Genomic DNA, 27,638 nt, shown 5'->3' with positions numbered 1-27,638 from the left:
CGGCACAATTGGAATAACCAATAACTAAGTCTGGTAACTACCCACTAATTGGGTGGAGGTATGAAAATTATCCTTACAAATATTACCTGTTAAGTAGGTAGACTATGCTACAGTTAGAGCTTCATTACAACCGATACTCTGACACATGGTAATTTTTATTTTTAATTGAAGCTGTAAAAGATGCTTGGCACAGGAGGGGTCCTAAAAGCAATAAGGGAATCTGATGATTATATTTTAAGTGTGTTTGTTTTGTTTTTAAAGTTTATTACTCTTTTTACAATGGAAGGAAAAATGTCAGTTGTTGTGGATTTATTTTTAAAATATATTCTGATGAACAGACACACACACACACACACACACACTGTTGCTTCAGTTGCTTTGGGTCCTGCAGTACATTCAAGCGTCCTGTTCCAGGTAAATCACAGGCTGAAAACCAACAATATAAACAAGGAACGTCAGGTCAGCATGACACACATCTAGAACACGTGAAACAGAATCTCATAACAAATAGAATAGAGAATCTCATAACAAATAGAATAGAGAATCTTATTACAAATAGAATAGAGAATTTCATAACAAACACAATAGAAATCTCATTACAAATAGAATAGAGAATCTCATAACAAATAGAATAGAAACTCCCTTAACAAATGGAATAGAGAATCTCATTACAAATATAGAGAATCTTGTAACAATTAGAATACGGTGGGTACCAAAGCCAGCTATAGAAATGGACTGGGAAACATATCCCTGGATAAAGTCAATGTTTCATGTTTTGGTGGCAGCTAATATTAGTGGAAACATTTCTTTTTTTTTTTTACAATGTATAAACATGTCTTTAAATTGGGATTTACAAATCATTTTGTCAGTAATAGATGTATTGATAGATTGTTAAAATACCATACCAGGACATTGAAAGAGTCACGGAACAAAGCCTTGCTTTCAAAACGCCATGTCAATCCACTGACAACCAGCTCCAAGACATGGAAAATTATAATCAATGCTTCTATCCCTTTGATTGTCTGGAAACAAATACACACACACACACACACACACACACACACACACACACACACACACACACACACACACACACACATCTTTAGGCAGTGGAATATTTAAAAACAGAGAGTCATCTGACTGGTAAAGAAGGGGTCCAGGGAACATTAACTATTTCTAATGCTAACAATGCTATGTTGTGCTTTTCTGATAACACTTTACATTGAGTGTTTTTAATCACTGTGTGTTTACATAGTGGTTACTTAGTAAATACATGTGTACTTACACATCATTGCAATGTTATTATGCATAGTTATAATGTATTTAACATGCAAATTTTTTTGCATGATATAACCCTAATCCTCACCCTAACCCTATCCCTAACTAAACCTAAACCTAAACCTTTTTTGATACAATGATGTACTGGACAGTTGTCCCGGCTCTATTTATTGTTTTAATTGTATTGTCAAAACACATTTCCTTATGTCCTGGAAATATTTTCTTACTCTACACCAATATTTTTTGCATTCAAATCACCCCCTTCCCTTGGCTGTGAAATGGTTTGCTTGAAACGGCTTGCTCGTGAGCGCGAGACAGGCCTCACTTACAATCATCACCGGGGATCCTAGCTTCCCCCTCCACCGTCACATTATAAGATAAACAAACAGTACTATTGAATAACAGTTAACACAGGAAGCATTTATTGGTACTCTTAAATTCTAAGAAAGTTACAAGCTCACCAGTGCCATCAATCACTAATATAAACAAACTTACCATTTTACTTTAACATTACAAATATGTCTGTGTTGTAATAATAAAAAATCAAATAAAAACAACTATAAATAGTATTCATACCAATTTATCTCCGAGTTAGTCTTTGTTATCTGGATGGCTATTGCCAAACTCCTTGACCTGATCTTAGGGGTGATTTTGTATCATTTTCTGCATGTTTAAGCAGCTCGTAACAATGCATTGGATACTGAAGTAAACTGCAGCTACGTTTCAGCATGAATGTGACACTGACACCGCGCCTTGTTCCACCTTACCGTCTGTACACTAGAAGCAGTGTTATTGAACAAGTATATTTATGTAAATTTACAGCAAAATTGTCTGTATTGGTGATTATATATGATAAGTGTATTGATTTGGTTATCAAACAAACAAAAAACGCCTTGCATGTCTTTTGCCCAGGCCCAAGTGTAAAACAAAAAATTCTCCCACAGCATTGAAAATCTGTTTTTTCATGCATTATTCCACAGCAAACGGATTCTTAGTATGCATTATGCTTGTGCTCAGTGCATAAAACTTAAGTGTGATTGTAGGCTGATGATTAAAAAAAAAAGTATCATCATAAATCCGGCTCGCGAAAGCTGAGAAGCAGGAATTTTGTAAGTGATGTAAATAAAGAGAAAAACAACACGCTCCCACAAAGAGAAAGGTCGTTGACCCACTGAATGCAATCTACAAAATTAAACTGCAGACTGTTTTGGGGAAAATATGCATTGCCATTAGGATCTTTTGCACACTGCCTGTGACTGTTGCTGAGGGAGAAAGAGCTTTCAAAGTAAATTTTTGATCATCAAACATGTTCTCAAACATACAGGTAGGAATAGTTTATTATTATTATTATTATTATTATTATTATTATTATTATTATTATTATTATTATTATTATTATTATTATTATTATTCCAACATAAGTATATATATATAAGTATAAATAATATCTATATATGTCATGCAACAAGATCTACACGTTTAGTACATTGTAACTATGCAATTGTAATTATGTGTAAGTGCACCAAGTAACTACAATGTAAATACACAGTAATTAGAGACACCATGCAAAATGTTACCACTTTTTTTGTTGTTACCGATTATCTTCTTTTCGTATGGGAACTAGCCACAAAATATTCTTTAAAAAGTTTAGCTTGTAAATACAATGAAACATACAAATGAAATAGTTGGCACTCACCTTTTCCAAAGGGGGTGGGTTGAATGAACTGGCAGTAAGTATTATACTGAGACAAAATGCAACTGCTCCCCAAAGAGAACTTATAATGTTCAAGGCAAAAGAGAACTTCATCTAGGCAAAAATAATAATAATAATAATAATAATTGGATATCATTCAAAGATGCTGGGCTCCAATCAGGAGTCAGCATCAGTAAGAACTGTGCTTTTTATAAATACTTACTAAACTCATGACTGGAGTACTTGCTGCTGCAACCGTCATACATCCAGAAATAATGAACTGAAAAAGAGATCAGAGATATTGGGTCCTATTAATTAACTTTAACAAGTAAGCTATTTAAGACTACAGAGACTGCTCTGGTCCACCTTTGAACCTCACTGCTGTGTTTATACTGTGCCTGAGGTCAACCCCAGAGTTTACAGGACTCAGAAATCCAGTGGGAGCAGGGTTTGAAATGAGTAGCCCAGGTCCTGGAATCACATCACAAAGAACCTGATCAATCAACCCACCCTGATTCCCATATCTCATTACACAGTTGCATGATCAGATTTCTGAATGTGCTTGTTTAGTAATATGACTTGCTGAGAGTCCCATGTGTCAATGTTTACATGTCCTGAATGGACAAAATGTCTTTGTGCACTGTCATCTGTGTAGAGAAATCCAAATGTCAATTACTATTTTTAAATCGACACAACATTCCAAAACTCTGCTTACCACAATGCTAAGCAAAGTCAACATTACACTTTCAATCGTGTGGGCATGTTGGTACAGTAAAATACAACACGCTAGACGTACCATTCCAAGCAGAATTTGAACAGCCTGAAACAAGGAAAAAGAAACTGGTTTTATTTGTATTTTGTATTGGTGCCAAACAAAGACTGTGCTGGTTATATATTACAATAAATACTAACATTAAAAAGATTGCTTAGGTATTAAAGTGCATCAGAACCCCCTGCAGTGTTACAGAAATCCTGTGTTGTCAAGTTTTAAGAAGGAACTATTGAAATGTGTGATAATACAGTAAAGGTAAATATATATATGTTCAATGATTGTGTCATTAATTAACAAATTTAGGTCAGGTGTTAATACACTTAGTGTTGCGGGCTGTGTCTGTTCACTACAGTCTGCTGAAGGAGGTCTGGCCGAACTTTGTTCTTTTTCAATAATACTTAATAAAGAATGGAAATGTGATCTATGATCTAGTGTTATAATGTTGCACCTCTGTTTTTCATCGATTGTGATCAATGTTGGGATATTTGGGAAACTGATCCCGGAGGTAGGACCCAGTAATAAAATAGGGTTTCTTATTTTCGATGTCTGACTTTTATACTCTCATTTAAGAATTAAAATGATACCTGTTAAGTCATTTGTACAGAAGAGCCCCAGGGCCAAGCGAGAAAAACAAAACAAAAAAAAAAACAAGAAATTTCGTCTTCAAAACTCGAAATTTCGACTTTCAAAGTCAACATTTTGAGTTTTAAAGACAAAGTTTCTAGTTTTTATTTATTTATTTAAAAAAATAAATTCGACATTCTAACCAGCTGGGTCACGGAAAAAGCCGGAGGAAGCGGAACTCGGAGCTCTTTTTTTTTTTATTATTATTTATTTCTTAGCAGACGCCCTTATCCAGGGCGACTTACAATTGTTACAAGATATCACATTATACAGATATCACATTATTTTTACATACAATTACCCATTTATACAGTTGGGTTTTTACTGGAGCAATCTAGGTAAAGTACCTTGCTCAAGGGTACAACAGCAGTGACCCCCCCCGGGGATTGAACCTACGACCCTCCGGTCAAGAGTCCAGAGCCCTAACCACCCTAACCACTACTCCATAGTGCTGCAATGCTATCAGCTCTTGCAGATAGCATTGCTGCCTGAAGCCACAAATTCATTTCCACCGGGTTTTAATAAAGAAAATTTATTTTCCCACATATATTATAGAATCATATCTGTTTGGAGTACACATGTTTTACACAGGATTGATCAATAATTAATCTATGTTTCTCTTTAGGCAATATACAGTTTTTAATTAAGGCTGTTTTATCAATAAAAAACGTCTTGCCCCTTTGATAAGATTTATACTACATACTGTAGACAAATGTTTCTTTGAAAAAAATACAAAAGTTTGGAGCAATGCAAATTATGTATTTCTATTAAGTATTATAATGACATCACCAAAGGTGTCTATAGTGCTTCATTAAAGGTGTAATTCCTATATGAAGAACGTATTGCTCCAAGGTATCCATTATCCAGTATCCAATAATAAAAACAAGCCAGCCACAGCCGTATATAGTACTCCATTAAGGTTGACTTTTCTATATAAAGAACGCATTGCCTCAGGATAATGCCAAGTGTATCATATTGTATGGACTTATATCTCTTAGAAAATATAGCTGAGATTCGCCACCCGATTTGACTGTAATCAGTGCATTCAATAGGCACAATCAAGACACATATGATGCATTTGAATAGTTTATGTGGTCCCCCATGAGCCACATATGGGCTCCATAGGTGATTAAAGCATTGAATGTCACAATTTATTTACACTTGATTACAGTCAAATCGGGTGGATTCGTAAACTACGCAAAAAAGACATTGCATTTGCGGATCATTAGTGCATGTGCGTAAACAGCATATTGTCAAACTATTAGTGCAATCCATAACCCAGGTAAATAATGACACATTGTAATTGCTTGTTTTCCTATTTTTTAATTAATAGCAATGCACACGGACAAAGACAAACCTTCACCAGCATTGCACTAAATTAACGGGAAATGTCTTACAGACTATAGGCCCACCGTACAATTAAAGAATGAAAACTCATAATAATGATTATTATTTTTAATGTGTAGACTAGAGATTTTTCAAGACGTTTTGCATTGCTTTTTTTGTGCCCCGTCCGTTTTTTGTCTTGGTGCGGCTTTCACCCTCCCCTTCTAGATATGTGTGCCTCATGTAGCTGCCCTTTCATGCCATGCTACAGAAAAAAACGTCACCAACTAGGGGAACTTTCATTCAAATTAGGTTGTAAGCACCCTTAATTTATGTATAAAATAGTTTGAGCATTTTCATGTTGGGTACACGTGTGTAAAACGCATAGCCCCAAAATATTATTTATTTGTTTCTAAGATATCCTATATATGTTCGCACACTATATATATATATATATATATATATATATATATAAAAAAATGTAATTACTTGTTTTTTATTCATTAATCTGTTCTTCATATAGGAATGACACCTCGAATGGCTATTTGGTGATGTCATTATAATACTTAATAGAAAAATACGTAATTTGCATTGCTTCAAACTTATGTATTTTTGCAGAGACATTTGTCTATGCAATATACAAATTATCAATGGGGCAAGACGCACTTTACTTTATTGATAAAACAGCCTTAATTAAAAAATGCATATTGCCTAAAGAGAAAGGTAGAGTAATTATTGATCAATCTTGTGTAAAACATGCTTACTCCAAACTTCAGCTGCTTTTCAAACAGATATGATTCTATAATATATGTGGGAAAATGAATTTACACTAGAAAAGACAGTTTTTAGACTTTATTAAAACCCGGCGGTAGTGAATTTGAGGCTTCAGGCAGCCGTTCTGTCAGCAAGAGTTCTGAGTTTCGCCTCCTCTGGCCTTTCCCCAGACCCTGCTGGTATGTGGAATGTTGAAATTTCATGTTTTTAAAGTCAGAATATCATGTTTTTAAAGGCAACATTTTGTGATTTAAACACAAACTTTCCAGTTTTTATTTTTTTTCTTGCATGGCCCTAGGGCTTTTCCGTACATTTGTGTATCTCAATCATAACTGAGAAACGTGTCAATAGTAAAATTGATTTAATTTACTGGGTTTTTCTGTGAAACAGCTAAATGGGCTTTTAAATTGTAGGCTAAGTCTTACCTTTTCATTTAAAAGCAGAAGTGACTAATCTTTATTAATGTAAATACACATACTGATTGTAAAGTGTGTCCAACATAAAATACTTCATTTTTCATTATAGCTGTAATAACGATTTTTGCTTATTTAAATGTTGCAATATCGTTTGCATGTTCTGCTTGTAAATGAGCAATTAATGCTTGGCCGATTTTAAAAGAGAATGTAGTTGTTTCAAAGCATAAACCTGTAAATTAAACCAATTTTGCTATTCATACATTTCTCAGTATTTGAGATACACAAATGGCTCATCAGAGATCAATTAATTTTTTTAAAGGAGAGTAGAAAAGTCATGGAAAACACGAAAAACCAGAAACCCTAATCATAAAATACTATTCGGTGTGCGATATTCGCTATATGGTCTGGACTCAAATGCTGCAATAGAAACAACACGGGACACAGTGAAGATAATGTAATGTGTTTCTTATAAACACTGCAGGGTGTTCTGTAACACTTTAAGATGGCTTTGATGTACCTTTCCATCAGATGTACCAATAAAGTTTCGGGACGGACTTACCCCCAAGGCTTTCGGATGTCCGTTCAGGAATAACTTGTAGGAATCACTAAATGTGCTGCTGAATGTCTCAGGGATGTATTTTTCACCTCTCTGGAGATCTTTCAGCTTTTCCAAAGGGATTGTGATGATCATTCTGTCATCTGCTGTGTATGTTGGAGCCATGATCTACATGTACAGCACATATCAAACATTACAAAACAGTAAACACACCTGAAGCCACGTTAGCATCCTGAGCTGAAGTAGGCTGTCACCCCAGTGGCTTGAGGCATTATGAGTGGGGCCTGTTGAATTGGGGTTCATTGTGGGTAAGGGTAGGCTATTTGAATTACTCACTGTGAACTCTTTATGTATTCATTTACTTGTTTATAAAGCATGGTTTTCAATAAATCGTTTAGAAATACTGAAAGAAACTCAAATGATATACTTTAATGACAGAGGAATAACTTATACATGTATATTGTTATTGGCAGATATAATTATGGTTTTATTTCATTAAATATATTTTGTGAAGCAACTGAATACTTTAATTGTGTGAAGGCCATTTCCAGAACCCCTAACCTATAATATTAATATATTCAGTAAAAAGTTTGGTGATGCTTTATTCCAATGAAGAAGGCAATGGTCGGAATGTGTGTCTACTTGACTGAGTCGTTTCAGTAGTTATACTGTACAATTCTTACTGAGCGTTTTTCAGATTTGGATGAGGAAGACTTCTTGTTGTAACGTCTCTTAAAATGTTGTACATTTCTTTTAGTATTACTGCATATACAGTACCACCAATAGGAATTCATTTCTATTCAGTTCTATGGAACCGAAATTTTAGAAAATTGTCAGAATTGTCAAGTTAGTGATTGTTGAATTGAGGACTCTAATAGGCCACGCGTTCAATTAATTTAAAATAGTAAGAGAAAGGGTAAAATGGTAACATGCAGGAGACTTTTTAGTTCCTCTTGTTCCTATACCTCTGATATACTGACCAAAGATTGAGATCAGGTTTTCATGCAGATAGGTATATAAAGGAAATAAAATACAAATCTAGAGGTATTCTGATACATTTTCACACTACTGCATATAAATATATTTTGTTTTTACCAATTCAATTTATTGACAGAATAGTAATTTAATTCAGTTAATAAAACAGTAATATTATGGCAAGAGAAATGCAATTAGCAGCTTACCTCTCTCCTGACAGCGTTTTGAGACACACCTTTGTATTCATTTCTGCTCTTTGCATGCAAGAGGGAGGGGAGTCACAATGGTGACAGCTTCATTTCATTTAATACATTAAACACAGAACATGTGAACTGTATATTTCTATTAAACTATTTATTTATGGGTACCTTTTTTTCTTTGTATGGTTTCTGTACTGCATATTATCATTGTGTACTGTTTCTTAAGTATTAAAATTTCCCTTATTCAAATGGATTTTTCATTAATTACTGTTACGTTTTCTGAAAATTGACGTCAGTAATATTTACATGCTTGAAAAAAACAGCTACACACAAAATGAAATAATCATGTAGAAAGCACGATTAATACAAAATAATTAAACTTGGAGACAGTATTTAAAGCACACATACATTATATTAACTAGCTTGAGGACAGATTTTCAAAGCATTACCTGAACAAAAAAAAAATATTATTTTACTTATATTAATTAGAACCAAACAAAGACACAGCATTATGTTTTAACAGCATCGAGGGAGACGAGCCAAAGGAACTTGTTGTGCTCTCTTTGGATTGAAGGTGCTGAAGGTGCTTTTTTTATATATAAAACTAAGTTAAGTTGCTCTTTTGCTAGAGTTCAATAAACAACAAACGCTTATTAATCCAAACTGTAATGCTTTTATCACAGGAGAACACGATCTGGAATCCCAATGAAAGTGAATACCAGTGAAATTATATTTTAAACAGTGCTTTGGGATTTCATTCAAACCCTGAAACGACTATTGCAATTTGTTTACATCTTAAATTCAGTCAACTTTTGCTAAAAGCATCAGTCTGCTGGGTTTTATTGTAGAACCGTTTGTCTGATTTTAAATAAGTGTATTTTTAGTACTACACATACTGAATATTTTTGGATTGAGTGTTTAACATTTGAATAATGCAATACCTGCTGTATTTCTCAATGTACAATAGTTCATAATGACTAAATTCACAAGGTTTGTATTATCTGTTATTATAACTTTTTTACATCATGAATGGCATTTACAACTTTACATAGATTTTTTCATGAAACATTTATCATGCGTTTGTGTTACTTTTCGTTTCTTTCTATTAAAACTGTTTTTCCATTGTTTAGTTATGGATAAGCTACAAAAGTAAACATAAATCTACATTGAGTTAAAAGTAAAGATATAAAAAATAAAACCAATTGTGCAGCAAAGTCCTGTGACACAGCGCTATTTGTGTTGATTGTGAAACCGCAAGGCCCCTGCCTCACAGTGTGGTTAACTGACCATGTGAGCAGAGAGCCTCACAGTGATGTGACACAATGCTCTGAAGCACATCGCTGTGACCACACTGTGTACATTCTCAGTGCTGTAGCTCATTAGTGGTTAATGTGACTCTTGCTGCAGGGCTGAGATAATGCTGCTATGACCCACTTCCAGATAAAACACCACTATAGTCTCACTCTGCTAAAGACCATATTTAACTTCCTCAACCCCTAACGACTAAATAGTAAAACAAAAGTCTGTGAAGAAAATATTTATTTTAAATTACAATCAACTAAAAAAGAAAGAATGAAAGAATGAAAGAAAGCACTTGGAATCAACAATGCTAACTTGTAGGTTCGAAAGTTATTATTATGTGTCTAATTACCAACATTAAGCAAACACTCATGCAAACTGAATGGAGTGAACCACACAGTATTAACCTGATGTTTGGATTTACATATGAATTGTCAAAAGGGAAAACTAATACCTACCTTTAACTTTAGGGTGGAAAATATCTGATACAGTAGTGTGCATGTTTATTTGAAAACCTGAAAATTTATCATTTATATTCTTATATATTCTTATATACCTACCTGCATGAAAATGGCTGTGAGAATTTCAATTTCAGTTGTATGGAAACAATAGGCACTCGTACGGTGTCCATATTAGGACATCGTCACTTCTCACGTCTCAGCGTCAGTTATCAGGAATTTCTTTGTCATGGATCATTTATTATTATTATTATTTGTTCATTTAGCAGACACCTTATCCAAGGCGACTTACAGAGACTAGGGTGTGTGAACTATGCATCAGCTGCAGAGTCACTTATAATTACGTCTCACCCGAAAGACGGAGCACAAGGAGGTTAAGTGACTTGCTCAGGGTCACACAATGAATCAGTGGCTGAGATGGGATTTGAACCCGGGACCTCCTGGTTACAAGCCCTTTTCTTTAACCACTGGACTACACAGCCTCCTTAAGTTATGTGTACTGTTGATTTTTTTTTGCTTTTGTGGATAGTTTAATCTTCTGTTTTGCAATGCATTAATATAACAAATAAATAAAAGGTAATTTAATTATATTTCAAAATGATTAACAGATACAAGGATGTTCAATTTCAAAGTACGGGGTTGGTTATCTGTATATGAAATAATGAAATAGTGTATTGAGGGGATGTCTTGTGGTTTATAAGCTCCAGCCTCCCTCTTTACACACAGCACTACTGTTTGCTGTACCGTTGTTTGATAGATTCTGCTTTGCAGGTTCAATATGCTGTGATACAGAGAAGAAGTGATCCTGTGAATATAATTTCTAATTGGTAAGTGTTCTGTGTTTTCAAGTTTGTGTTTTCTGCTCCAGCCACAGAGATGTCATGCTCAATTCTATTTGGAGTCCATGTTGTGTACTGGAATGTGATCCACGGATCAAAAGGTTATGTTAGCATGAATTAAAACACACAGCAGACTTGCTTATGAAGGACCTTGTAAACCCATGCTGATAGCTGAAGATACTGAATGTGCACACAGGTTAGTTTAGGTGTCACTGCAAACACTGACCTGCACATGTACAGCTATGGCAAAAAATTTTGAATCACCTTGAATTTTAGGATTGAGAATTCATTAAAAAAAAAACTATATGAATATAATGTATATCTTTTATTTAAGATCATGTAATCAAAGAAACTACAAAATTATATCACAAAAGTCTACCGGAAGCCATAATAGTAGTACAGTATTTCATGTTAGATTTTGAAACGTCAGAGCTTTCTATTTTTGTCAGTTTTTCATTAAGTATATGTGAAACTACAAAGTGGTTTGTAATTCAATATGTTAACTTAATATTATTCATCAGGTTTCATTCGACTTTATGAAGCAGCATTTGTTAATTCTGGATGCCAGTACAGTGCTGACACTCCTACAATTATATTAAGGGATTTTTCGTGTAAATGTATAAAGAAAAAAGGGAGTGTATATTTTAGCACTAGGACAACAAGTCCATGTACGGAATTAAAATGAAAGGACATAGAATAGTCATTTTTTTAACAATTTAATTTATTTAAAAGCAAACAAATTGGTCGTTCTAAATCAAATAAATAATCGGTATAAATGCAACAGTTGGAATATACGTTTTGAAAACATGAAGGTATAAATGCAACAATTGGAATATACGTTTTGAAAACATTCAGCAGGGAAAATGGTTGATTTTCGTTTCATTTCGCAGTACGTCTGAAGATTCCATGGTAAAAACAGTCGTGATGCATTGTTGGTAGTGGCAAGAATGCATGCTCACAGGAACGTAAATTGTAAGACAAATTGCGCTACTGAGTCGACCCTTTTCTAGTGAGACCAGGTTGTTAAGGAAGAGGGACAGCATTTTTCTTTCTAGACCTAATGGACAAAAAGCTACCGGATCTGGGATCCATGTGATCCGGCACATTCATGCAAGTGTTAGGATACTCTATAAACATGTTGTCGAGGATGTCAATGCTTATAAGAGATAACTTTATTACAAACAGCTTGAGTTACAGTATTGCAGTTTTTCTAGTTATGTTTTGCTGTAGCCTGTTTAATAATACCCATATATCACTGTGTGTAACACCCTTTATAATGCATTTATAGAAGCCTTACCTTTAAGTTCCTCAAAAGAAACTGATATTTTCTCCTAAGACCTGATAGAGGTTTATTTATTAAAATACCGTACACTATAATAGCTCAACAGTTTCATGTAATTGATTCTATTTTTACATTTTACATTTTTACACCCATAATATACGTCAAGTTGAGCACAGAAGACACTGTTTTGAATATGTGTTATGGATATTAAAATGTTAAATACATGTATTCAGAAACAATGATTTAAATTTTAAAACTGTTCTCATGTCAAATTATGTTAAATAGTTTGTAATGAGTGACAGTTTTCAATGTATCATCACAAATATTCTCTCAAAGTCTTTAGGACACGGGTGCTTTCCACAGCATTTTATGCTACAAATTATTGCATGATTATTTATTTAAATGACAGATTATCTTTCAGGCAGTGGTATTTATTAAATCTGGATTAAATCTGGTAGTGCACTTCTGAAACTTTTTTTTTTCATTTTTACTTAACATGGAAAGTAGAAAATATCTTGGTAACACTTGACATTAAATGTCTCTAATTCCTGTGTATTTGCATTGCAGTTGCATAGTATGTATATGTGTATTTACACATGCTTACAATGGTCGTTATAATGTAATTAATACATATTGTTGCACAATATATGTAAATATACAAGTTCCTAATATACATTAATGATTTAGATTCTGGTATAGTAAGCAAACTTGTTAAATTTGCAGACGACACAAAAATAGGAGGCATGGCAAACACTGTTGCAGCAGCAAAGGTCATTCAAAATGATCTAGACAGCATTCAGAACTGGACAGACACATGGTAAATGACATTTAATAGAGAAAAGTGTAAAGTACTGCATGCAGGCAATAAAAATGTGCTAAACGTTCTTGTGTTCTTATGGGGTTAGGGTTATATCCTGCACAATGTACACACTGAGTACATTGTAGCTATGCATAATAATATTGTGACCGTATGTAAGTACACATGTATTTATTAAGTAACTACCATGTAAACACACTGTCAGTAGAGACACTTAATGTTACCAAATTCTTCAAGCAGATTTATACTGTACCTTTGAAAATGATTCATAAACCAGCTCTTACACACTACTGGGGGACATGTAGAAAATTCTGTTTTGGAATCCTTGTCAATTAAGGTAACACTTTAGGGATCCGATATAAGTGATAATAAACAATCTATAAAACGTGGTAATAATTATGATATTAAGAATTATAGAATATGATTGGATAGACTATTATTATACATTTATGTGAATGTTTTTGCGTTGCTATTGTTTATAATCACTTATAACGGATAACGTCTGTCTGCCTATCTTTTCAGGTATGTTTGTCTTTCTATGCCTGTCTTTATATGTCAGTTTCACCAATTGTTTGGGGCTGCATTGTTTTTACAATACAGTTATTATACACGTTTGCCGTTGGGTGTGTGTGTTTTTTTTCAGCTTTTTTTTGCTATTGTTTATAACCACTTATAACAGATCCCTAAACTAAAGTATTACTGAAATTTTTATTGTAGCCTAGGAAGGCTTTCAGAATGAACCATTTAGTATGTCATCTCCAGCAGAAACACACTATATATATATATATATATATATATATATATATATATATATATATATATATATATATATATATATATAGTAACTTTTGACTAGAGATATTTATCAATATTAATTTATAGAAATTAGGACAAGAGTACAAGTAACTGTTAGTGCCTGAAAATATTATAGAAAGATGAAGAAACCAAAAGCTGGAGGGTAGTCTAGACATATTGAAAACAAGTTCATTAACATGTTATAACATGTCTGTGTATTAACAGGATCACTGGTTTTAACACTAGAAGGACCGGAGATATACTCATACCTAGAAGCCCTGTATTCAAAACACTGTAAATAGAATATCGAACGGAGAAACAGTCGGATGTAATTAGTTTTTTTTTATTTTATTTTTATTGAGTACTTCACAAACATCTGAACAACCAAAGTGCATATATATATATATATATATATATATATATATATATATATACACATTTGTTTTGATTTGTAAAATAAATGTTCATATATATATGTATATGAACATTTATTTTACAAATCAAAACAAGAAAATGTAAATAAATAAACATCTGAACAGACATCGGTTTACAACATAACTATTTATAAAACTGAAAGGATAGCAATACATTTTTGACTTTTCAACAACAATCGGTTTACTATCAGATGAGCAACTGAACAACGTAGATAAATAAACTTTTTTCGACAACTCCATATTTGGTTGCGTTGTAAAACTCCACAGTCTCTGGTATTTATTTTCACTAGGCTCGACGCTAATTGACGAGAAGGAGTTAGATCATTTTGAGTGCTGAGTGCTGGCACTCTGCTATAGGAAGTGCCGTGAGTGCCGGCACTCTGCTACTGGAAGTGGCGAGTGGCCAGCGGTGTCCTGGGACACTGCCGTGAGTGTCCTGCATAGGATTGTATTTACTTTGTGAGTGGTCTGCGCTGTCCTGTACTCCGTGAAACTCACGGTATTAATTATTGTTGTTGTTGTTATGATTAGCATTAATAATTACGTATGGAATTATTTGGGGTGGTATGCATATATTGTCAGACTTTAACAAGATAATTATAATTTGCTTCTGGCTTGTAGTACGTGCTGCCTGAGATAAGATTCTATTATACTGCGTAAGTGGCCTGCATAGGATTGTATTGTACTTTGTGAGTGGACTGCGGAGTCCTATTATTATTATTATTTTTATTTTTATTATTATTATTATTAGAGTTCTCTGCAGAGCAATTGAAAGAGGAAGTGGGGATACAAATCTCCTTGTACTTGGACTGAGCTGTTTTTTCTAATGGTCTGTCTGTGTATGTGTGCAAGGAAAGTCAAGCTTAAGAAATATGTGTAAATGTGTGTTTGCTCAGCAACAGGAGATGTGGGGCACATGTAATACAAAGGCTGGAAGAGATGAAGAGGTCATGTATATAAGCATGGAAGCTGCAACTTAACAACATGCATCTTTAGGGATGTCTCTCCAAGTATCTGTCTGTAATCAATACAATAAAATGCATTAAGCTTTGGGATTGCCAGTACACAATTAATAATATATATATATATATATATATATATATATATATATATATATATATATATATATATATATATATATATATATATATATATATATATATGTTATTAATTATATATATCCAATATAAAAAAATAGAAAATAACAAAATAAAAAAGGAGGAAGGGGCTTCTCCAGATGAATGGCACGGGGATGGGTTTCCAGGGCATTCCAAGACATCTATCAGCTTTGTATCTGCATAGACCTTATGCTTCTGAAGGATTTTGATAGTAACCTGTAATGCAAAACAGTCATTAGAAAAATCATAGTTTGTTTCTGGTCATTAAGAGACTGTCCGTGACTACATAGCCCTGGCAGATCCTCCTCTGTCACAAGACTCTGGAGCTAAAATAAAGCTTCACGTATATGTGTAACTGGGAGAAACTGTAGTATACTGAAGTTTGAATCTGAAAGTTCTCAGCATGACACAAACTTCATACAACTGTACAAAACAGACCTTATTGAGTGATTCACTTCTGTTAATGTTTGTTCTATTATTGTAACAGGAACTCCATAAATGTGTTTGTATGATGAGGTCTTACCTCTGGACCAAGAACATCCAGGACTAATGATGTTTTAGGAAGGCTAGTACAGACACCCATCACCTTCTTGATGTGATCTAATAAAGCAGTTGTCTGAAGAGGTGAAACAATGATGTGTAGGTTATTAATAAAGGCATCCATACCACATAAAAATATCACTGTAAAATTAATGACTTACCACATTTTCATCAAAAATACACATTCTTGTTTTCAATTTTTGCTTTAATTCTGCCATGTATGTAGGATTAGTAAAAAGAAACATCCTGTTGGACTTTTTATTTCCTTGAATTATGGCATTCCCCAAATCATGCATTCCAGAAAATATATCACAATCACAACATGAGAAAATACAGACATTGATCAAAACAGGAGGAAATACATACAGACACTAAATACAAATATATATTTACATAGTTATACACTTTCCATGAATATGTACGGTAGTGAAATGTAAATTTATTGACATGTTTCTACATCAATGGAACTGCCATCGACACTGGTGGTATCTTCATGTTCTGCCAAGGATTCGGATACAGTTTCACAGAGCACCTCATGTTTTTCTTGGTATATCCACCACATTGACAAGTATCTGTGCACACAGAATGACATTTTCTTACTTCCCTTGCACTGGCAGTACCATTGCCCTGTTTTTGTGTCAGATGTGACCTTAGTCCATCCAAAACGACACCAGTAGTCTTGTTTACCAGTGTAAACTGAAAAATAAAAAAATCTTTCTGAAAAGCCATGGGCATCATAAAGCACTGGATAAACTGCACAAGCACCTTCAATTGAGGCTTGAGATGCCATGCCTGCACACTCATCCTTCCAAAAGTTAGATATTAATCCTTTGCTCAGAAGACTGTCAAGGGACTGCTGGCATAATTGATTTGGAGGTGAATGCACCGTTCTTTGAAGATGGCAGCATTCCATTCCTGGATTGCCACTCCTATTAGCAAGAGCCATGAACTCTCTGCATTCTTCAAGTTCACAATCTAGAATTTGTGCTGTAAAAGATTTTCATCCGTGAACTGGTGCCCTTGGACCACTTTGTGCTTTTCCTGGGAAGTATATTCCTTTCAGCACATCTACACAAAAAATTGGGTCCTTGCCAGAGCCACGTTGGTGTGCAGCATGGCGTCGTAATGATGTGTGACAAGTGAATGTGGATTTGCACACAATGCACTGTGTGGTTTGCAATGATGGGGGTCCAGATGCACTTTTCAATTCAGGGACATACACTGGGATTTGTTCATCTTTCTTTGATGTATCTAATAAAAATAAACAACAACAAAAAAAAACACATAATAAAATATGCTTTTCCTAATTATACATATACTTAATGAAACAATTTCATATTGAAATACAGTCTTGCATCGAACAATAATAACTTTGATCTGAAACACAGTGGAAACAATAATTACCGTGAAATATAATACTGTAGTCTAAAATACCTGTACTTGTACATTAAGTAGGAATTCATTTTTTGGGCTTGTTTTTTATAACACATTTTTTTTAAATTAGCACTTTGGTTTTGTAAATAACACCACTGGTAACCTCGCTCCATTTTGAGGTTTCTCCTCTAATCAGAACTTTCTCTTTTCTACATGTTAACCACTCCCTAATCCATGTGCATGCATTTCCTTGAATCCCTACTGCGTTCAGTTTGAGAATTAATCTTTTTATGCAGGACTTTGTCAAAAGCTTTCTGGAAATCTAAATAAACCATGTCGATGTTGCATCCTCAAAAAATCAAGCAGGTTAGTTAGACATGATCTCCATTTCCTAAAACCATGCTGACTGTCTCCCAGGATACTGTTACCATATAGGTAATTTTCCATTTTGGATCTTATTACAGTTTCCATAAGTTTACATATAATAGAAGTCAGGCTTATTGGGCTGTAGTTACCTGGTTCAGTTTTGTCTCCCTTTTTGTGGATTGGTATTATGTTTGCAATTTTCCAGTCTGTCGGTACAACCCCTGTGTCAAGAGATTGTTGCATGATCTTGGTTAGCGGTTTGTAAATAACTTCTTTCATTTCTTTGAGTACTATTGGGAGGATCTCATCTGGCCCAGGGGATTTGTTTATTTTAAGAGCTCCTAGTCCCTTTAACACTTCTGCCTCTGTTATGCTAAAGCTATTTAAAACTGGATAGGAACAGGTCGACATGTGGGGCATGTTGTCCGTGTCCTCCTTTGTAAAAACCTGTGAAAAGTAATCATTTAATATATTTGCTATTTTTTTTTCTTCGTCTATGATTTTGCCATTTGTGTCTCTTAGACATTTAACCTCCTCTTTGAATGTTCTCTTGCTGTTATAATATTGGAAAAACATTTTGGAATTGGTTTTAGCCCCCTTAGCAGTACTGATTTATATCTCTCTCTTGGCCATTCTAACTTCCTTTTTGACTTGTGTTTGCAGTTCTAAGTACTCTTTCTGTGTACTTTGTTTTTGGTCCCTTTTAAATGCTCTGTAAAGTGCCTTTTTTTGCTGAATGTTTTTTTAATTGATCTATTAAACCATTTTGTCCATTTTGTTTCAGATTTAGATTTGTCTACTTTTGGGATGTAATTGTTTTGCGCATCTAGTATTACATTTTTAAAAAACAGCCATCCTTTTTCTGTGGATGTTCTATTTTACTCCAATCTACTTCTGTTAGTCTCTGTTTCAAACCTTCATAATTTGCTTTTCTATAATTGTAAACCTTAGCTTTAGTCATTACTTTTGGGGTTTTAAAAAATACTTCAAATGAGACCATGTTGTGGTCTGAGTTTGCCAATGGCTCTCTGACCTCTGTTTTAGTTATTCTGTCTTCATTATTTGAAAAGACTAAATCAAGGCATGCCTCCCCTCTAGTCGGTGCCTTGACAAATTGCATTAGGAAGCAGTCATTTGTCATTTCCATCATTTCAATTTCATCCATCGTGCCCCCATCGAGTTTTCCCCTTTTATATGGGGGAAGTTGAAATCCCCCATTAGTATGGCTTCTCCTTTTCTACACGCATTTCGAATGTCATTGTATAACAGATTATTTTGCTCAGCGTCTGAATTTGGCGGTCTATAGCATGCTCCTATTATTATGCCCTTTGATTTTTTGTCCATTATTCTGACCCATATTGATTCTGCATTGTTTTCTTTGTCCTGATTTAACACCTGGGCTTCAAGACTATTTCTTATGTATAGCGCTACCCCTCCGCCTCTTCTGTCCTGCCTGTCTTTCCTATACAGTTTGTACCCACTAATATTATATTCGTCTCCATCACTCTCAGACAACCAAGTATCTGTAACACCTATCACATCATAGTTACTTGTGAGTGCAGTAGCTTCAAGTTCTAACATTTTGTTTCTGAGACTTCTAGCATTAAGATAAATACATTTAATAGTTGTCTTACCTGAGTTGTTGCCCTTGTTTTGATGTAGTCTCCCTTCTGTTTTTTTGTTTTCTCCCCTCTTCATTTCTAGTTTAAATGCTTCTGGACCTCTTCAAGGATCCTTTCTCCGAGTAGATTGGTTCCCTTTCTGTTTAAGTGCAGTCCATCCCACCTATATAAATAGTCCTTGTTGTAGAATGTGCTCCAATGTTCAAGAAAGGTGAAGCCTTCTTGTGTGCACCACAATTTCAGCCATGCATTTTGATTTTGTATTTCCAGCTGTCCATATGGTCCTTTGCAAGGCGCCGGCAGTATCCCAGAGAATACCACAGTTTTGGTCTTGTCTTTTAATTTCCTTCCTAGCTCTCTGAATTTGTTTTGCAGGGATCTTGGTCTGTCTCTTCCAATGTTGTTTGTACCTATGTGGATGACTACTACCGGGTCGTCTCCTGTTCGTTCTAGGAGCCTGTCCACATTCTCAGTGATGTGCTTGACTGAGGCTCCTGGAAGGCAGCACACTGTTGTAGTAAGGGGGTCCAAACTGTGAACTGAACTTGCTGTGTTTCTCAATATGGAGTCCCCAACGATCATGACCTCCCTTTTTTTTGCTGCCTGGCCAGCACTGTTTATATGGTCCTGGATGTTGTTCCTTTCATTCTCGTGATGTTGGTTTTGGTCATCTAAATGTTGAAGTGGCTCAAATTTGTTGGATGTCTGGATTTCTGGTGGTTGTGTTTGACAAAGTTTCTTTTTTTCTCTGCTTCTGCCTATCTCAACCCAGCTGTTTCGACTTTCTTCCATCTCCGTGGTGGCTTTCAGTCTGCTAGGGGTGCAGACTTCCATGAATTGTGGGTGTGTCAGCTCCTCAAGCTCCTGTTGCTGTCTCATTTCCTGCAGCTCTTTTTTTTGGGGGGGGGAAGTTTAGTTTAGCTTCTGCAGCTGTCAACCTGCTTTCAAACTGCTTCTAACTGCGTTGTCCACGACTTTACTTCTCTCATGATGTCGCTTCCACACGCTGTTGCTGGGAAGACTGTCTACCTTTTATATAATGGCTCTCAAAAGTATTCACCCCCCTTGGACTTTTCCACATTTTATTGTGTTACAACATGGAATCAAAATGGATTTAATTAGGAGTTTTTGCCACTGATCAACACAAATAAAGTCCATAATGTCAAAGTGAAAAATAAAATCTACAAATTGTTCTAAATTAATTACAAATACAAAACAGAAAATAATTGATTGCATAAGTATTCACCCCCTTGAGTCAATATTTGGTAGAGGCACCTTTGGCAGCAATTACAGCCATTAGTCTATTTGGATAAGTCCTACCAGCTTTGCACATCTGGACACTGCAATTTTTGCCCATTCTTTGCAAAATTGCTCAAGCTCCATCAAGTTGGATGGGGACATTTGGTGAACAGCAATTTTCAACTCTTTCCACATATTCTCAATTGGATTGAGGTCTGGGCTTTGACTGGGCCACACCAGGACATTGACCTTTTTGTTTTTAAGCCACTCCAGTGTGGCTTTGGCTGTATGTTTGGGGTCATTGTCCTGCTGGAAGATGAATCTTCTCCCAAGTCCCAGGTCTCTTGCAGATTTCAGCAGGTTTTCCTCCAGGATTTCTCTGTACTTTGCTGCATCCATTTTGCCCTCTATCTTCACAAGCTTTTCAGGCCCTGACGCAGAGAAGCTGTCACCACCATGCTTCACGGTAGGGATGGTGTTCTCAGGATGATGTGTGGTGTTAGGCTTGCGCCAAACATAACGCTTAGCGTTGAGGCCAAAAAGCTCTTTTTTGGTATTATCAGATCATAGAATCTTCTTCCACTTGGTCTCAGAGTCTCCCACATGACTTCTGGCAAACTCTAGCTGAGATTTGATGTGAGTTTTTTTCAACAATGGCTTTCTTTTTGCCACTGTCCCATAAAGGCCAGTTTTGTGAAGCACCCGGGCTATTGTTGCCGTATGCACAGTGTCTCTCAGCTCAGCTGTGGAAGACTGTAACTGCCATAGGCCTCTTGGTGGCCTCCCTAACTAGTGCCCTTCTCGCCCGGATACTCAGTTTTTGAGGACGGCCTGTTTTAGACAGATTCAGTTGTGCCATATTCTCTCCACTTCTTAATAATGGACTTTACTGTGCTCTGGGGGATAGTCAATGCCTTGGAAATGTTCTTATATCCTACCCCTGATTGGTGCTTTTGAAGAACCTTATTCCGGATTTGTTTTGAATGTTCCTTTGTCTTTATGATGAAGTTTTTGTTAGGAAATGTACTAACCAACTGTGGGACCTCCCAGAGACAGGTGTATTTAACCTGAAATCATGTGAAACACCTTAATTGCACACAGGTGGACTCCATTCAACTAATTATGTGACTTCTAAAGACAATTGGTTGCACCAGAGCTTATTTAGCAAAGGGGGTGAATACTTATGCAATCAATTATTTTCTGTTTTATATTTGTAATTAATTTAGAACAATTTGTAGATTTATTTTTCACTTTGACATTATTGACTTTTTTGTGTTGATCAGTGGAAAAAACTCCTAATTAAATCCATTTTGATTCCATGTTGTAACACAATAAAATGTGGAAAAGTCCAAGGGGGGTGAATACTTTTGAAAGCCACTGTATAATGTTACTTAACATGTATTGAAATAATATTTATATACTCACATATTTTTTTAAGATAAAATAATTGCCAGATACATATTTTAATACAGAATCAGTTGTTTATTAACCTATTTCATGTTATTTCTATTAAGTTAAGTATTTAGTGTAAGAGGTTTTTAATAACAGGCTACTTTATTAATAGGTCACAGCTGCTGAGTTGGCTAATGTACAGTGCCTTGCGAAAGTATTCGGCCCCCTTGAACTTTGCGACCTTTTGCCACATTTCAGGCTTCAAACATAAAGATATGAAACTGTAATTTTTTGTGAAGAATCAACAACAAGTGGGACACAATCATGAAGTGGAACGAAATTTATTGGATATTTCAAATTTTTTTAACAAAAAAAAAACTGAAAAATTGGGCGTGCAAAATTATTCAGCCCCTTTACTTTCAGTGCAGCAAACTCTCTCCAGAAGTTCAGTGAGGATCTCTTAATGATCCAATGTTGACCTAAATGACTAATGATGATAAATAGAATCCACCTGTGTGTAATCAAGTCTCCGTATAAATGCACCTGCACTGTGATAGTCTCAGAGGTCCGTTTAAAGCGCAGAGCATCATGAAGAACAAGGAACACACCAGGCAGGTCCGAGATACTGTTGTGGAGAAGTTTAAAGCCGGATTTGGATACAAAAAGATTTCCCAAGCTTTAAACATCCCAAGGAGCACTGTGCAAGCGATAATATTGAAATGGAAGGAGTATCAGACCACTGCAAATCTACCAAGACCTGGCCGTCCCTCTAAACTTTCAGCTCATACAAGGAGAAGACTGATCAGAGATGCAGCCAAGAGGCCCATGATCACTCTGGATGAACTGCAGAGATCTACAGCTGAGGTGGGAGACTCTGTCCATAGGACAACAATCAGTCGTATACTGCACAAATCTGGCCTTTATGGAAGAGTGGCAAGAAGAAAGCCTTCTTAAAGATATCCATAAAAAGTGTCGTTTACAGTTTGCCACAAGCCACCTGGGAGACACACCAAACATGTGAAAGAAGGTGCTCTGGTCAGATGAAACCAAAATCGAACTTTTTGGCAACAATGCAAAACGTTATGTTTGGCGTAAAAGTAACACAGCTCATCACCCTGAACACACCATCCCCACTGTCAAACATGGTGGTGGCAGCATCATGGTTTGGGCCTGCTTTTCTTCAGCAGGAACAGGGAAGATGGTTAAAATTGATGGGAAGATGGATGGAGCCAAATACAGGACCATTCTGGAAGAAAACCTGATGGAGTCTGCAAAAGACCTGAGACTGGGACGGAGATTTGTCTTCCAACAAGACAATGATCCAAAACATAAAGCAAAATCTACAATGGAATGGTTCACAAATAAACATATCCAGGTGTTAGAATGGCCAAGTCAAAGTCCAGACCTGAATCCAATTCGAGAATCTGTGGAAAGAACTGAAAACTGCTGTTCACAAATGCTCTCCATCCAACCTCACTGAGCTCGAGCTGTTTTGCAAGGAGGAATGGGCAAAAATTTCAGTCTCTCGATGTGCAAAACTGATAGAGACATACCCCAAGCGACTTACAGCTGTAATCGCAGCAAAAGGTAGCGCTACAAAGTATTAACTTAAGGGGGCTGAATAATTTTGCACGCCCAATTTTTCAGTTTTTTATTTGTTAAAAAAGTTTGAAATATCCAATAAATTTCGTTCCACTTCATGATTTTGTCCCACTTGTTGTTGATTCTTCACAAAAAATTACAGTTTCATATCTTTATGTTTGAAGCCTGAAATGTGGCAAAAGGTCGCAAAGTTCAAGGGGGCCGAATACTTTCGCAAGGCACTGTATACCACACAGTGAAGCACAACTTGAGCTACAACAGTACAGACTGTGCTTTGAAACTGGCACAGAAAAGGTTTAGTGATTCATACATCTGTAAAAGACTTGCCTGTGGGAGAACAAAATCAGAGTCACTTGTGAAGGATGTGCTTGCCCCAAAAGCAGTAGGTGACATCATCCCGACCTTATCATCCACCAATGGGAATGAGAAGCCACTTTCCTTTTCCATATAAACGGATGCTTCAAATCAAGGGAACAGGAAAATGTTTCCTATTGCAGTCCAGTTCTTCACTCCTTAGGATGGTGTAGCAAATAAAATGACTGATTTTGTGGAAAATCCAGATGAATCTGCAGATGGCATTGTGAAATGCATCACCAGCTCACTGGAGAGGTTTGGATTATCTCAGAACTCAGTTTCAGCTTTTAGTGGTGACAACACACATGTCAACTATGGTGTCCATCGCAAAAAAAATGGAGCGACAGCCAAAACAGGTGTTCAGTAGAGCTTATCAAAAGTGAGCTCCTTGTGAGCCTCAATTTTGATGTGGGGTCTGCAGACTTCCACTCCTTGATCATGGAGGACAAACCTCTCCTTGCTCCTGCAAGAAGCAACCAAAAATATGCATGGAAAAGGAAATAAAGAACTTAATGGCTGCCAATAAAGATTCAATATGTGTTGGTACCACCCATGTTTGGAGACAACAGCAATGTTATTAGCTCATCATAAGCAATTTGTAAACCAGTAATAATTTCTGCTTTACTAACAATTTCTAAATGCACATATCTTAGTCATTTTGACAACCAATTCTGATTCTGTAAAGACTTACAAACTGAGGCTGAGAATTTAGCAGAATTTGTATATGCAGAGAGTTTACGAAGATCAATATATCTTTTTTTATTTATCTTTAGTTTTATGCAGCAAATTAATTCTGGCATGTGACATCCTGTCAGCAGAAATTTGCATGTCCACTGCTTAATTTGAAATGTGCAATAGCTTTTTGGTATTTATTTTAAAGAGGAAATTTATTTTAAAGGGAACTTGTAATTCCACATAGTTCTAGGTTTTTCATTGATATTTGTTTGTATTGAATGTGTGTGAAATCCTGACATTTGTTTGAAATGCCAAGAATCTACAAAAGTGCCCTGGAACTAACGTTATATATAATAAATGTTTTTGGCCAATAGAAAACGTAAAAAGCCTATGATGCTTTCATTTGTCAAAAGATCTTAAAATACATTAACTAATAATTATGTTTTAAGAGGTCTACTGTATCTGTGATAGTAAAAAAATAAAAATGTGGGGTGGGGGGCATGGGTGTTGTGTGGCATTGCGTTAGGGTCTGTTCCTTAGTTTTGAGGTCATGAGGTGGCAACCCCAGCGGCAAGCCAGCTTTCAGCATGAATTATTATTATTATTATTTATTTCTTAGCAGACGCCCTTATCCAGGGCGACTTACAATCGTAAGCAAATACATTTCAAGTGTTACAATACAAGTAATACAATAAGAGCAAGAAATACAATAACTTTTGTTCAAGCAAAGTACAAGTGTGACAAACCACAATTCAATAATACAGCAGATAATAGTGATAGTTACATCAGGATATGATTAAATAGTGATAGTTACATCAGGATGTGATTAAATACAAAGTACTACAGGTTAAACACTTGGCAGATTACAGTATTCTGAAGTACAGGATTAAATGCAGTAAAACAGGGGGCAGATAAGAGCAAAATAAAGCACATTTACATGAAGGGTGATTGTGTCCCAGGATACAAACAGAGGAGTTCTACAGGTGCTCTTTGAAGAGGTGAGTCTTGAGGAGGCGCCGGAATGTGGTCAGGGACTGGGCAGTCCTGACATCTGTAGGAAGGTCATTCCACCACTGCGGAGCAAGGGTGGAGAAGGAGCAGGCTCTGGAGGCAGGGGAGCGTAGCGGAGGTAGAGCCAGTCTTCTAGTGCAGGCGGAGCGGAGAGGTCGAGTGGGGGTGTAGGGAGAGATGAGAGTCTGGAGGTAGCTGGGTGCAGTCTGGTCAAAGCATCTGTAGGCTAGTACAAGAGTCTTGAACTGGATGCGAGCGGTGATCGGGAGCCAGTGGAGTGAGCGGAGTAGTGGAGTAGCGTGGGCGAAGCGAGGCAGAGAGAACACCAGGCGGGCAGCAGAGTTCTGGATGAGCTGGAGCGGACGGGTGGCGGACGCAGGGAGGCCAGCCAGGAGGGAGTTGCAGTAGTCTAGGCGGGAGAGTACCAGGGCCTGGACCAGGAGCTGGGTAGCATAGTTGGTGAGGAAGGGTCGGATTCTTCGGATGTTGCTCAGGAAGAATCGGCAAGTGCGTGCCAGAGTGGAGATGTGCTGGGAATAAGAGAGGCAGGGGTCCAGGGTGACTCCAAGGTTCTTAGCTGAGGAAGAGGGAGAGAGTGTGGTAGATTCCAGAGGAACAGAGATAGATAGATCAGAGGAGGGGGAGGAGGAGGGAAAGAAAAGGAGGTCAGATTTAGAGAGGTTGAGTTTGAGGTGATGCAAGTGCATCCAGGAGGAAATAGCAGACAGACAGGTAGAGAGAGATACGGGAGGAGATGGTGGAGTCAGAGGTGGGGAAGGAGAGGAAAATCTGAGCATCATCAGCATAGAAATGGTATGAGAAACCATAGGATGCGATGAGGGGGCCCAGGGAGCGGGTGTAGAGAGAGAACAGGAGAGGACCCAAGACTGACCCTTGGGGGACTCCAGTTAAGAGAGGGTGAGGTGTGGAGGTTGCTCCACGCCAGGTTACCTGGTAAGTGCGGTTGGAGAGGTAGGAGGAGAACCAGGCCAGAGCAGTGCCAGAGATCCCCAGGTCAGCAAGAGATGATAGTAGAATAGAGTGATCAACAGTGTCAAAGGCAGCAGAGAGGTCGAGGAGAATTAGGACAGAGGAGAGAGAGGAATGTTAGGGAAATACAACTAACTCAAAAAAGAGGGAGATCTTCCAGTGAGTGACGGTTTTATACCCTCGGTAGGCGGGACCAAGTGCGTCATCACAGGAAGGGGCCTTCGGCAGCTCTGATATAGAGAGCTCAGCATTACCTACCTCAAGGGCAGGAATATCCCATACATAATGTTGGTTTGAAAGGGAACTTTTTGGTGCTTGGTGCATCTAAATACATAACCATTACTTGAACAAGATGTCATTTTGATAGGTATGAGTGAAAGCAGCTGCTTTACGATAACACTTTTAATTTTAAATATTGCACAGTTAACAACCTAAATATTTTAAATGTAGACAAATATTGCTACCTGACGTATTTGCACCCTTCATTTGATTAAAATACTGTAACTGTTTTGTAATTGTTAATGTGGATTGCGACATTGCTTCTGGCTGCCAGAGTAATGAACAGCAATGCTCATTTGTATATAATGCACACACACATTGTCATTGGTAAATGTCAGTACATTTGCCAGTATATCATATATGTGACCGTTTACATTTACTACAAACAATCTCTTAAGATTATACTTAGGGCTTCTGATTTTCGGTTTTAACCGATAAAACCTGATAAAACACCCCCGATATAAAAAAAATGAAATCGGTGGATAGCCAATAAACACCGGAAAGCACAGGAAAAACAGTGGAAATGGTTAATCAATTC

At 36.4% G+C, this 27,638-nt stretch overlaps 1 protein-coding gene and 1 long non-coding RNA gene across 2 annotated transcripts in view; one reads left to right on the top strand and one right to left on the bottom strand.

Moving 5' to 3' along the window:
• Window positions 1-340: 340 nt before the first annotated feature.
• On the bottom strand, window positions 341-3,037 carry LOC131723213 (uncharacterized). Its single transcript, XR_009320173.1, has 3 exons — window positions 2,975-3,037; window positions 906-1,022; window positions 341-426 (listed from the first exon to the last, which is right to left on the bottom strand). It is a non-coding gene; the product is annotated as an uncharacterized LOC131723213 (long non-coding RNA).
• Window positions 3,038-11,092: 8,055 nt separating this feature from the next.
• The window catches only part of LOC131723212 (membrane-spanning 4-domains subfamily A member 8-like), a 36,413-nt gene continuing 19,867 nt past the window's right edge, over window positions 11,093-27,638 (top strand). The window contains exon 1 of the mRNA XM_059016742.1: window positions 11,093-11,198. The gene's annotated coding sequence lies outside the window, so the exon portion shown is untranslated. The remainder of the gene's footprint in view (window positions 11,199-27,638) is intronic.

Source organism: Acipenser ruthenus, chromosome 53 (genome assembly GCF_902713425.1).
Source record: "Acipenser ruthenus chromosome 53, fAciRut3.2 maternal haplotype, whole genome shotgun sequence".
In the NCBI taxonomy this organism is placed as follows: Eukaryota; Metazoa; Chordata; class Actinopteri; order Acipenseriformes; family Acipenseridae; genus Acipenser; species Acipenser ruthenus.
The sequence above is the reverse complement of the archived record's forward strand: the minus strand, read 5'-3'. Positions and strand labels throughout refer to the sequence as shown.